This window comes from Coregonus lavaretus (genome assembly GCF_964263955.1).
Source record: "Coregonus lavaretus genome assembly, contig: HAP1_SCAFFOLD_5560, whole genome shotgun sequence".
In the NCBI taxonomy this organism is placed as follows: domain Eukaryota; kingdom Metazoa; phylum Chordata; class Actinopteri; order Salmoniformes; family Salmonidae; genus Coregonus; species Coregonus lavaretus.
In genome coordinates this window covers 22,650-35,000 of record NW_028162781.1, presented here as the reverse complement: position 1 = coordinate 35,000, position 12,351 = coordinate 22,650, and the positions used below count along the sequence as shown (strand labels likewise).

At 48.0% G+C, this 12,351-nt stretch overlaps 1 pseudogene across 1 annotated transcript in view; it reads left to right on the top strand.

Moving 5' to 3' along the window:
• The window catches only part of LOC311118856 (kelch-like protein 5), a 14,540-nt pseudogene extending 4,152 nt beyond the window's left edge, over positions 1–10,388 (top strand). The window contains exons 3-5 of the transcript XR_014615715.1: positions 9,168–9,284; positions 9,964–10,013; positions 10,150–10,388. The product of XR_014615715.1 is annotated as a kelch-like protein 5 (transcript). The remainder of the gene's footprint in view (positions 1–9,167; positions 9,285–9,963; positions 10,014–10,149) is intronic.
• Positions 10,389–12,351: the final 1,963 nt, after the last annotated feature.

The window sequence follows — 12,351 nt, the reverse complement described above, 5'->3', positions numbered from 1 at the left end:
AGGCCTTGTCCCAAATCTGTCTTCCCTACTACTGAAGGTGCTGACAGGCCTTGTCCCAAATCTGTCTTCCCTACTACTGAAGGTACTGACAGCCTTGTCCCAAATCTGTCTTCCCTACTACTGAAGGTACTGACAGGCCTTGTCCCAAATCTGTCTTCCCTACTACTGAAGGTGCTGACAGGCCTTGTCCCAAATCTGTCTTCCCTACTACTGAAGGTACTGACAGGCCTTGTCCCAAATCTGTCTTCCCTACTACTGAAGGTGCTGACAGGCCTTGTCCCAAATCTGTCTTCCCTACTACTGAAGGTACTGACAGGCCTTGTCCCAAATCTGTCTTCCCTACTAGTGAAGGTACTGACAGGCCTTGTCCAAAATCTGTCTTCCCTACTACTGAAGGTACTGACAGGCCTTGTCCCAAATCTGTCTTCCCTACTACTGAAGGTACTGACAGGCCTTGTCCCAAATCTGTCTTCCCTACTACTGAAGGTACTGACAGGCCTTGTCCCAAATCTATCTTCCCTACTAGTGAAGGTACTGACAGGCCTTGTCCCAAATCTGTCTTCCCTACTACTGAAGGTACTGACAGGCCTTGTCCCAAATCTGTCTTCCCTACTACTGAAGGTGCTGACAGGCCTTGTCCCAAATCTGTCTTCCCTACTACTGAAGGTGCTGACAGGCCTTGTCCCAAATCTGTCTTCCCTACTACTGAAGGTGCTGACAGGCCTTGTCCCAAATCTGTCTTCCCTACTAGTGAAGGTACTGACAGGCCTTGTCCCAAATCTATCTTCCCTACTACTGAAGGTACTGACAGGCCTTGTCCCAAATCTGTCTTCCCTACTAGTGAAGATGCTGACAGGCCTTGTCCCAAATCTGTCTTCCCTACTAGTGAAGATGCTGTCAGGCCTTGTCCCAAATCTGTCTTCCCTACTACTGAAAGTGCTGACAGGCCTTGTCCCAAATCTGTCTTCCCTACTACTGAAGGTGCTGACAGGCCTTGTCCCAAATCTGTCTTCCCTACTATTGAAGGTACTGACAGGCCTTGTCCCAAATCTGTCTTCCCTACTAGTGAAGGTGCTGACAGGCCTTGTCCCAAATCTGTCTTCCCTACTACTGAAGGTGCTGACAGGCCTTGTCCCAAATCTGTCTTCCCTACTACTGAAGGTACTGACAGGCCTTGTCCCAAATCTGTCTTCCCTACTACTGAAGGTACTGACAGCCTTGTCCCAAATCTGTCTTCCCTACTACTGAAGGTACTGACAGGCCTTGTCCCAAATCTGTCTTCCCTACTACTGAAGGTGCTGACAGGCCTTGTCCCAAATCTGTCTTCCCTACTACTGAAGGTACTGACAGGCCTTGTCCCAAATCTGTCTTCCCTACTACTGAAGGTGCTGACAGGCCTTGTCCCAAATCTGTCTTCCCTACTACTGAAGGTACTGACAGGCCTTGTCCCAAATCTGTCTTCCCTACTACTGAAGGTACTGACAGGCCTTGTCCCAAATCTGTCTTCCCTACTAGTGAAGGTACTGACAGGCCTTGTCCCAAATCTGTCTTCCCTACTACTGAAGGTGTTGACAGGCCTTGTCCCAAATCTATCTTCCCTACTACTGAAGGTACTGACAGGCCTTGTCCCAAATCTGTCTTCCCTACTAGTGAAGATGCTGTCAGGCCTTGTCCCAAATCTGTCTTCCCTACTATTGAAAGTGCTGACAGGCCTTGTCCCAAATCTGTCTTCCCTACTAGTGAAGGTACTGACAGGCCTTGTCCAAAATCTGTCTTCCCTACTACTGAAGGTACTGACAGGCCTTGTCCCAAATCTGTCTTCCCTACTACTGAAGGTACTGACAGGCCTTGTCCCAAATCTGTCTTCCCTACTACTGAAGGTACTGACAGGCCTTGTCCCAAATCTATCTTCCCTACTAGTGAAGGTACTGACAGGCCTTGTCCCAAATCTGTCTTCCCTACTACTGAAGGTACTGACAGGCCTTGTCCCAAATCTGTCTTCCCTACTACTGAAGGTGCTGACAGGCCTTGTCCCAAATCTGTCTTCCCTACTACTGAAGGTGCTGACAGGCCTTGTCCCAAATCTGTCTTCCCTACTACTGAAGGTGCTGACAGGCCTTGTCCCAAATCTGTCTTCCCTACTACTGAAGGTGCTGACAGGCCTTGTCCCAAATCTGTCTTCCCTACTACTGAAGGTGCTGACAGGCCTTGTCCCAAATCTGTCTTCCCTACTACTGAAGGTACTGACAGGCCTTGTCCCAAATCTGTCTTCCCTACTACTGAAGGTACTGACAGGCCTTGTCCCAAATCTGTCTTCCCTACTACTGAAGGTACTGACAGGCCTTGTCCCAAATCTGTCTTCCCTACTAGTGAAGGTACTGACAGGCCTTGTCCCAAATCTGTCTTCCCTACTAGTGAAGGTGCTGACAGGACTTGTCCCAAATCTGTCTTCCCTACTACTGAAGGTACTGACAGGCCTTGTCCCAAATCTGTCTTCCCTACTACTGAAGGTACTGACAGGCCTTGTCCCAAATCTGTCTTCCCTACTACTGAAGGTACTGACAGGCCTTGTCCAAAATCTGTCTTCCCTACTACTGAAGGTACTGACAGGCCTTGTCCCAAATCTGTCTTCCCTACTACTGAAGGTACTGACAGGCCTTGTCCCAAATCTGTCTTCCCTACTACTGAAGGTACTGACAGGCCTTGTCCCAAATCTGTCTTCCCTACTACTGAAGGTACTGACAGGCCTTGTCCCAAATCTGTCTTCCCTACTAGTGAAGGTGCTGACAAGCCTTGTCCCAAATCTGTCTTCCCTACTACTGAAGGTACTGACAGGCCTTGTCCCAAATCTGTCTTCCCTACTACTGAAGGTACTGACAGGCCTTGTCCCAAATCTGTCTTCCCTACTAGTGAAGGTACTGACAGGCCTTGTCCAAAATCTGTCTTCCCTACTACTGAAGGTACTGACAGGCCTTGTCCCAAATCTGTCTTCCCTACTACTGAAGGTACTGACAGGCCTTGTCCCAAATCTGTCTTCCCTACTACTGAAGGTACTGACAGGCCTTGTCCCAAATCTATCTTCCCTACTAGTGAAGGTACTGACAGGCCTTGTCCCAAATCTGTCTTCCCTACTACTGAAGGTACTGACAGGCCTTGTCCCAAATCTGTCTTCCCTACTACTGAAGGTGCTGACAGGCCTTGTCCCAAATCTGTCTTCCCTACTACTGAAGGTGCTGACAGGCCTTGTCCCAAATCTGTCTTCCCTACTACTGAAGGTGCTGACAGGCCTTGTCCCAAATCTGTCTTCCCTACTAGTGAAGGTACTGACAGGCCTTGTCCCAAATCTATCTTCCCTACTACTGAAGGTACTGACAGGCCTTGTCCCAAATCTGTCTTCCCTACTAGTGAAGATGCTGACAGGCCTTGTCCCAAATCTGTCTTCCCTACTAGTGAAGATGCTGTCAGGCCTTGTCCCAAATCTGTCTTCCCTACTACTGAAAGTGCTGACAGGCCTTGTCCCAAATCTGTCTTCCCTACTACTGAAGGTGCTGACAGGCCTTGTCCCAAATCTGTCTTCCCTACTATTGAAGGTACTGACAGGCCTTGTCCCAAATCTGTCTTCCCTACTAGTGAAGGTGCTGACAGGCCTTGTCCCAAATCTGTCTTCCCTACTACTGAAGGTGCTGACAGGCCTTGTCCCAAATCTGTCTTCCCTACTACTGAAGGTACTGACAGGCCTTGTCCCAAATCTGTCTTCCCTACTACTGAAGGTACTGACAGCCTTGTCCCAAATCTGTCTTCCCTACTACTGAAGGTACTGACAGGCCTTGTCCCAAATCTGTCTTCCCTACTACTGAAGGTGCTGACAGGCCTTGTCCCAAATCTGTCTTCCCTACTACTGAAGGTACTGACAGGCCTTGTCCCAAATCTGTCTTCCCTACTACTGAAGGTGCTGACAGGCCTTGTCCCAAATCTGTCTTCCCTACTACTGAAGGTACTGACAGGCCTTGTCCCAAATCTGTCTTCCCTACTACTGAAGGTACTGACAGGCCTTGTCCCAAATCTGTCTTCCCTACTAGTGAAGGTACTGACAGGCCTTGTCCCAAATCTGTCTTCCCTACTACTGAAGGTGTTGACAGGCCTTGTCCCAAATCTATCTTCCCTACTACTGAAGGTACTGACAGGCCTTGTCCCAAATCTGTCTTCCCTACTAGTGAAGATGCTGTCAGGCCTTGTCCCAAATCTGTCTTCCCTACTATTGAAAGTGCTGACAGGCCTTGTCCCAAATCTGTCTTCCCTACTAGTGAAGGTACTGACAGGCCTTGTCCAAAATCTGTCTTCCCTACTACTGAAGGTACTGACAGGCCTTGTCCCAAATCTGTCTTCCCTACTACTGAAGGTACTGACAGGCCTTGTCCCAAATCTGTCTTCCCTACTACTGAAGGTACTGACAGGCCTTGTCCCAAATCTATCTTCCCTACTAGTGAAGGTACTGACAGGCCTTGTCCCAAATCTGTCTTCCCTACTACTGAAGGTACTGACAGGCCTTGTCCCAAATCTGTCTTCCCTACTACTGAAGGTGCTGACAGGCCTTGTCCCAAATCTGTCTTCCCTACTACTGAAGGTGCTGACAGGCCTTGTCCCAAATCTGTCTTCCCTACTACTGAAGGTGCTGACAGGCCTTGTCCCAAATCTGTCTTCCCTACTACTGAAGGTGCTGACAGGCCTTGTCCCAAATCTGTCTTCCCTACTACTGAAGGTACTGACAGGCCTTGTCCCAAATCTGTCTTCCCTACTACTGAAGGTACTGACAGGCCTTGTCCCAAATCTGTCTTCCCTACTACTGAAGGTACTGACAGGCCTTGTCCCAAATCTGTCTTCCCTACTAGTGAAGGTACTGACAGGCCTTGTCCCAAATCTGTCTTCCCTACTAGTGAAGGTGCTGACAGGACTTGTCCCAAATCTGTCTTCCCTACTACTGAAGGTACTGACAGGCCTTGTCCCAAATCTGTCTTCCCTACTACTGAAGGTACTGACAGGCCTTGTCCCAAATCTGTCTTCCCTACTACTGAAGGTACTGACAGGCCTTGTCCAAAATCTGTCTTCCCTACTACTGAATGTACTGACAGGCCTTGTCCCAAATCTGTCTTCCCTACTACTGAAGGTACTGACAGGCCTTGTCCCAAATCTGTCTTCCCTACTACTGAAGGTACTGACAGGCCTTGTCCCAAATCTGTCTTCCCTACTACTGAAGGTACTGACAGGCCTTGTCCCAAATCTGTCTTCCCTACTAGTGAAGGTGCTGACAAGCCTTGTCCCAAATCTGTCTTCCCTACTACTGAAGGTACTGACAGGCCTTGTCCCAAATCTGTCTTCCCTACTAGTGAAGGTACTGACAGGCCTTGTCCAAAATCTGTCTTCCCTACTACTGAAGGTACTGACAGGCCTTGTCCCAAATCTGTCTTCCCTACTACTGAAGGTACTGACAGGCCTTGTCCCAAATCTGTCTTCCCTACTACTGAAAGTGCTGACAGGCCTTGTCCCAAATCTGTCTTCCCTACTACTGAAGGTGCTGACAGGCCTTGTCCCAAATCTGTCTTCCCTACTAGTGAAGGTGCTGACAGGCCTTGTCCCAAATCTGTCTTCCCTACTACTGAAAGTGCTGACAGGCCTTGTCCCAAATCTGTCTTCCCTACTAGTGAAGGTACTGACAGGCCTTGTCCAAAATCTGTCTTCCCTACTACTGAAGGTACTGACAGGCTTGTCCCAAATCTGTCTTCCCTACTACTGAAGGTACTGACAGGCCTTGTCCCAAATCTGTCTTCCCTACTAGTGAAGGTACTGACATGCCTTGTCCCAAATCTGTCTTCCCTACTACTGAAGGTACTGACAGGCCTTGTCCCAAATCTGTCTTCCCTACTACTGAAAGTGCTGACAGGCCTTGTCCCAAATCTGTCTTCCCTACTAGTGAAGGTACTGACAGGCCTTGTCCAAAATCTGTCTTCCCTACTACTGAAGGTACTGACAGGCTTGTCCCAAATCTGTCTTCCCTACTACTGAAGGTACTGACAGGCCTTGTCCCAAATCTGTCTTCCCTACTAGTGAAGGTACTGACATGCCTTGTCCCAAATCTGTCTTCCCTACTACTGAAGGTACTGACAGGCCTTGTCCCAAATCTGTCTTCCCTACTACTGAAAGTGCTGACAGGCCTTGTCCCAAATCTGTCTTCCCTACTACTGAAAGTGCTGACAGGCCTTGTCCCAAATCTGTCTTCCCTACTACTGAATGTACTGACAGGCCTTGTCCCAAATCTGTCTTCCCTACTAGTGAAGATGCTGACAGGCCTTGTCCCAAATCTGTCTTCCCTACTACTGAAGGTGCTGACAGGACTTGTCCCAAATCTGTCTTCCCTACTACTGAAGGTACTGACAGGCCTTGTCCCAAATCTGTCTTCCCTACTACTGAAGGTACTGACAGGCCTTGTCCCAAATCTGTCTTCCCTACTACTGAAGGTACTGACAGGCCTTGTCCAAAATCTGTCTTCCCTACTACTGAAGGTACTGACAGGCCTTGTCCCAAATCTGTCTTCCCTACTACTGAAGGTACTGACAGGCCTTGTCCCAAATCTGTCTTCCCTACTACTGAAGGTACTGACAGGCCTTGTCCCAAATCTGTCTTCCCTACTACTGAAGGTACTGACAGGCCTTGTCCCAAATCTGTCTTCCCTACTAGTGAAGGTGCTGACAAGCCTTGTCCCAAATCTGTCTTCCCTACTACTGAAGGTACTGACAGGCCTTGTCCCAAATCTGTCTTCCCTACTAGTGAAGGTACTGACAGGCCTTGTCCAAAATCTGTCTTCCCTACTACTGAAGGTACTGACAGGCCTTGTCCCAAATCTGTCTTCCCTACTACTGAAGGTACTGACAGGCCTTGTCCCAAATCTGTCTTCCCTACTACTGAAAGTGCTGACAGGCCTTGTCCCAAATCTGTCTTCCCTACTACTGAAGGTGCTGACAGGCCTTGTCCCAAATCTGTCTTCCCTACTACTGAAAGTGCTGACAGGCCTTGTCCCAAATCTGTCTTCCCTACTAGTGAAGGTACTGACAGGCCTTGTCCAAAATCTGTCTTCCCTACTACTGAAGGTACTGACAGGCTTGTCCCAAATCTGTCTTCCCTACTACTGAAGGTACTGACAGGCCTTGTCCCAAATCTGTCTTCCCTACTAGTGAAGGTACTGACAGGCCTTGTCCCAAATCTGTCTTCCCTACTACTGAAGGTACTGACAGGCCTTGTCCCAAATCTGTCTTCCCTACTACTGAAAGTGCTGACAGGCCTTGTCCCAAATCTGTCTTCCCTACTAGTGAAGGTACTGACAGGCCTTGTCCAAAATCTGTCTTCCCTACTACTGAAGGTACTGACAGGCTTGTCCCAAATCTGTCTTCCCTACTACTGAAGGTACTGACAGGCCTTGTCCCAAATCTGTCTTCCCTACTAGTGAAGGTACTGACATGCCTTGTCCCAAATCTGTCTTCCCTACTACTGAAGGTACTGACAGGCCTTGTCCCAAATCTGTCTTCCCTACTACTGAAAGTGCTGACAGGCCTTGTCCCAAATCTGTCTTCCCTACTACTGAAAGTGCTGACAGGCCTTGTCCCAAATCTGTCTTCCCTACTACTGAAGGTACTGACAGGCCTTGTCCCAAATCTGTCTTCCCTACTAGTGAAGATGCTGACAGGCCTTGTCCCAAATCTGTCTTCCCTACTACTGAAGGTACTGACAGGCCTTGTCCCAAATCTGTCTTCCCTACTACTGAAGGTACTGACAGGCCTTGTCCCAAATCTGTCTTCCCTACTACTGAAGGTTCTGACAGGCCTTGTCCCAAATCTGTCTTCCCTACTACTGAAGGTACTGACAGGCCTTGTCCCAAATCTGTCTTCCCTACTACTGAAGGTACTGACAGGCCTTGTCCCAAATCTGTCTTCCCTACTAGTGAAGGTGCTGACAGGCCTTGTCCCAAATCTGTCTTCCCTACTACTGAAGGTACTGACAGGCCTTGTCCCAAATCTGTCTTCCCTACTAGTGAAGGTGCTGACAGGCCTTGTCCCAAATCTGTCTTCCCTACTACTGAAGGTGCTGACAGGCCTTGTCCCAAATCTGTCTTCCCTACTACTGAAGGTGCTGACAAGCCTTGTCCCAAATCTGTCTCCAGGTGGCAGTAAATCACCAACCTTGGCTTTATACCTGTTCAGACAACACCCTCCAGGTGGCATTTATTGATATTGATTGATTGATTGATTGATTGATTGATTGACTGGCTGACTGACTGACTGGCTGGCTGATTGGCTGACTGGGTGACTGGATGGCTGACTGATTGACTGGCTGGCTGGCTGACTGATTTACTGACTGATTGATATATTGATTGATGTGTGTATTGATGAATATATGTAGAACACAGGAGGCAGCTGAGGGGAGAACGGCTCATAATAAGGTCTGGAATGGAGTCAATGGAATGGCATCACTCACCTGGAAACCATGGAAACCAAGTGTTTGATGTATATGATACCATTCCACTGATTCCGCTCCAGCCATTACCACGAGCCCGTCCTCCCCAATTATGGTGCCACCAACCTCCTGTGGTCTACACTGAGTGTACAAAACATTAGGAACACCTACCTAATATTGATTTGCACCCCACCTTTTGCCCTCAGAAAAGCCTCAATTCGTCAGGGCATGGACTCTACAAGGTGTCGAAAGCGTTCCACAGGGATGCTGGCCCCATCTTGACTCCAATGCTTCCCACAGTTGTGCCAAGTTGGCTGGATGTCCTTCGGGTGGTGGACCGAAGGACATCCAGGAACACACCGGAAACTGTTGAGCATGAAAAAAACCCAGCAGCGTTGCAGTTCTTGACACAAACCGGTGCTCCTGGCACCTACTGCCATACCTCGTTCAAAGGCACTTCAATCTTTTTGTGTCATGGAAAGACGTACAAATAAAGTTGTTAATGTTTTGTACTCTCATAGTGTATGTATTGACTGACGTACGTATTGGTGAATAGATGTATGTATTGATTGATGATGATGGTTGATGTGCAGGTCTGACTGACAGATGTAGTTATTGATGATTGGATGTGTGTATTGATGAATGTAGTCATTTGTATTGTTCAGGTATGAAATATCATCTCCTGCCTCACCGGCGCCCCCTGCTGCAGAGCCCCAGAACCAGACCTCGTAAATCTACTGTAGGAGCCATGTTCGCTGTGGGGGGAATGGACGCTACCAAAGGTTAGCCTGTGGGGGGGGTATGGACGCTACCAAAGGTTAGCCTGTGGGGGGTATGGACGCTACCAAAGGTTAGCCTGTGGGGGGGGTATGGACGCTACCAAAGGTTAGCCTGTGGGGGGGGTATGGACGCTACCAAAGGTTAGCCTGTGGGGGGGGTATGGACGCTACCAAAGGTTAGCCTGTGGGGGGTATGGACGCTACCAAAGGTTAGCCTGTGGGGGGTATGGACGCTACCAAAGGTTAGCCTGTGGGGGGTATGGACGCTACCAAAGGTTAGCCTGTGGGGGGTATGGACGCTACCAAAGGTTAGCCTGTGGGGGGTATGGGCGCTACCAAAGGTTAGCCTGTGGGGGGTATGGACGCTACCAAAGGTTAGCCTGTGTGTGTGTGTGTGTGTGTGTGTGGTGTGTAACCTGTGTGTGTGTGTGTGTATGTATGTATAACCTATGTGGGTGTATAACTTTTGTGTGTGTGTGTGTATGTATGTATGTATAACGTGTGTGTGTGTGTATGTATGTATGTATGTATGTATAACGTGTGTGTGTGTGTGTGTGTGTGTGTATGTATGTATGTATGTATGTATGTATGTATGTATGTATGTATAACGTGTGTGTGCGTGTGTGTGTGTGTGTGTGTGTGTGTATGTGTGTGTGTGTGTGTGTGTGTGTGTATATATCAGGAGCCACCAGTATAGAGCAGTACTGCCTGCGTCGGGATGCGTGGCGCCAGGTAATCAAATCCAAACTTTTTATATTTATATTTACATAACACATTTCTTCCAACCAAATGAATTTCAAGTAGTTTAAAAGAAATGAAAGACTAGAAGGAGAGAGAGAGAGAGATGTAAAAGACGGAAGGTTTCCAGGTGGCGGTGATGAGCGGCCGCAGGCTCCAGTTTGGGGTGTGTGTTTTGGACCAGCGTCTGTACGTGGCGGGGGGCCGGGACGGACTGAAGACCCTCAACACCGTGGAGCGGTACGACCCAGACAGCGGCAGCTGGAGCGTCATGACTCCCATGGCCACACACAGACACGGGCTGGGTGAGAACAGACAATACCATGGCAACACACAGGCACGGGCTGGGGGAGAACAGACAATACCATGGTGTCTAATACATACTGGAATACCCTAGGTGTTGATACATACTGGAATACCCTAGGGGTTGATACATACTGGAATACCCTAGGGGTTGATACATACTGGAATACCCTAGGGGTTGATACATACTGGAATACCCTAGGTGTTGATACATACTGGAATACCCTAGGGGTTGATACATACTGGAATACCCTAGGTGTTGATACATACTGGAATACCCTAGGGGTTGATACATACTGGAATACCCTAGGTGTTGATACATACTGGAATACCCTAGGTGTTGATACATACTGGAATATCCTAGGGGTTGTGTTGATACGTACTGGAATACCCTAGGGGTTGATACATACTGGAATACCCTAGGTGTTGATACATACTGGAATACCCTAGGGGTTGTGTTGATACGTACTGGAATACCCTAGGGGTTGATACATACTGGAATACCCTAGGGGTTGATACATACTGGAATACCCTAGGGGTTGTGTTGATACATACTGGAATACCCTAGGTGTTGATACATACTGGAATACCCTAGGGGTTGATACATACTGGAATACCCTAGGGGTTGATACATACTGGAATACCCTAGGGGTTGTGTTGATACGTACTGGAATACCCTAGGTGTTGATACGTACTGGAATACCCTAGGGGTTGATACATACTGGAATACCCTAGGTGTTGATACGTACTGGAATACCCTAGGGGTTGATACATACTGGAATACCCTAGGTGTTGATACATACTGGAATACCCTAGGGGTTGATACATACTGGAATACCCTAGGGGTTGATACATACTGGAATACCCTAGGGGTTGATACATACTGGAATACCCTAGGTGTTGATACATACTGGAATACCCTAGGTGTTGATACATACTGGAATACCCTAGGTGTTGATACATACTGGAATACCCTAGGGGTTGATACATACTGGAATACCCTAGGGGTTGATACATACTGGAATACCCTAGGGGTTGATACATACTGGAATACCCTAGGGGTTGATACATACTGGAATACCCTAGGTGTTGATACATACTGGAATACCCTAGGGGTTGTGTTGATACATACTGGAATACCCTAGGTGTTGATACATACTGGAATACCCTAGGGGTTGTGTTGATACATACTGGAATACCCTAGGTGTTGATACATACTGGAATACCCTAGGGGTTGATACATACTGGAATACCCTAGGGGTTGATACATACTGGAATACCCTAGGTGTTGTGTTGATACATACTGGAATACCCTAGGGGTTGATACGTACTGGAATACCCTAGGGGTTGTGTTGATACGTACTGGAATACCCTAGGGGTTGATACATACTGGAATACCCTAGGGGTTGTGTTGATACATACTGAAATACCCTAGGGGTTGATACATACTGGAATACCCTAGGTGGTGATACATACTGGAATACCCTAGGGGTTGATACATACTGGAATACCCTAGGTGGTGATACATACTGGAATACCCTAGGGGTTGATACATACTGGAATACCCTAGGTGGTGATACATACTGGAATACCCTAGGGGTTGTGTTGATACATACTGGAATACCCTAGGGGTTGATACATACTGGAATACCCTAGGTGGTGATACATACTGGAATACCCTAGGGGTTGATACATACTGGAATACCCTAGGTGGTGATACATACTGGAATACCCTAGGTGTTGATACATACTGGAATACCCTAGGTGTTGATACATACTGGAATACCCTAGGGGTTGTGTTGATACATACTGGAATACCCTAGGGGTTGATACGTACTGGAATACCCTAGGGGTTGATACATACTGGAATACCCTAGGTGTTGATACATACTGGAATACCCTAGGGGTTGTGTTGATACGTACTGGAATACCCTAGGGGTTGATACATACTGGAATACCCTAGGGGTTGATACATACTGGAATACCCTAGGGGTTGATACGTACTGGAATACCCTAGGTGTTGATACGT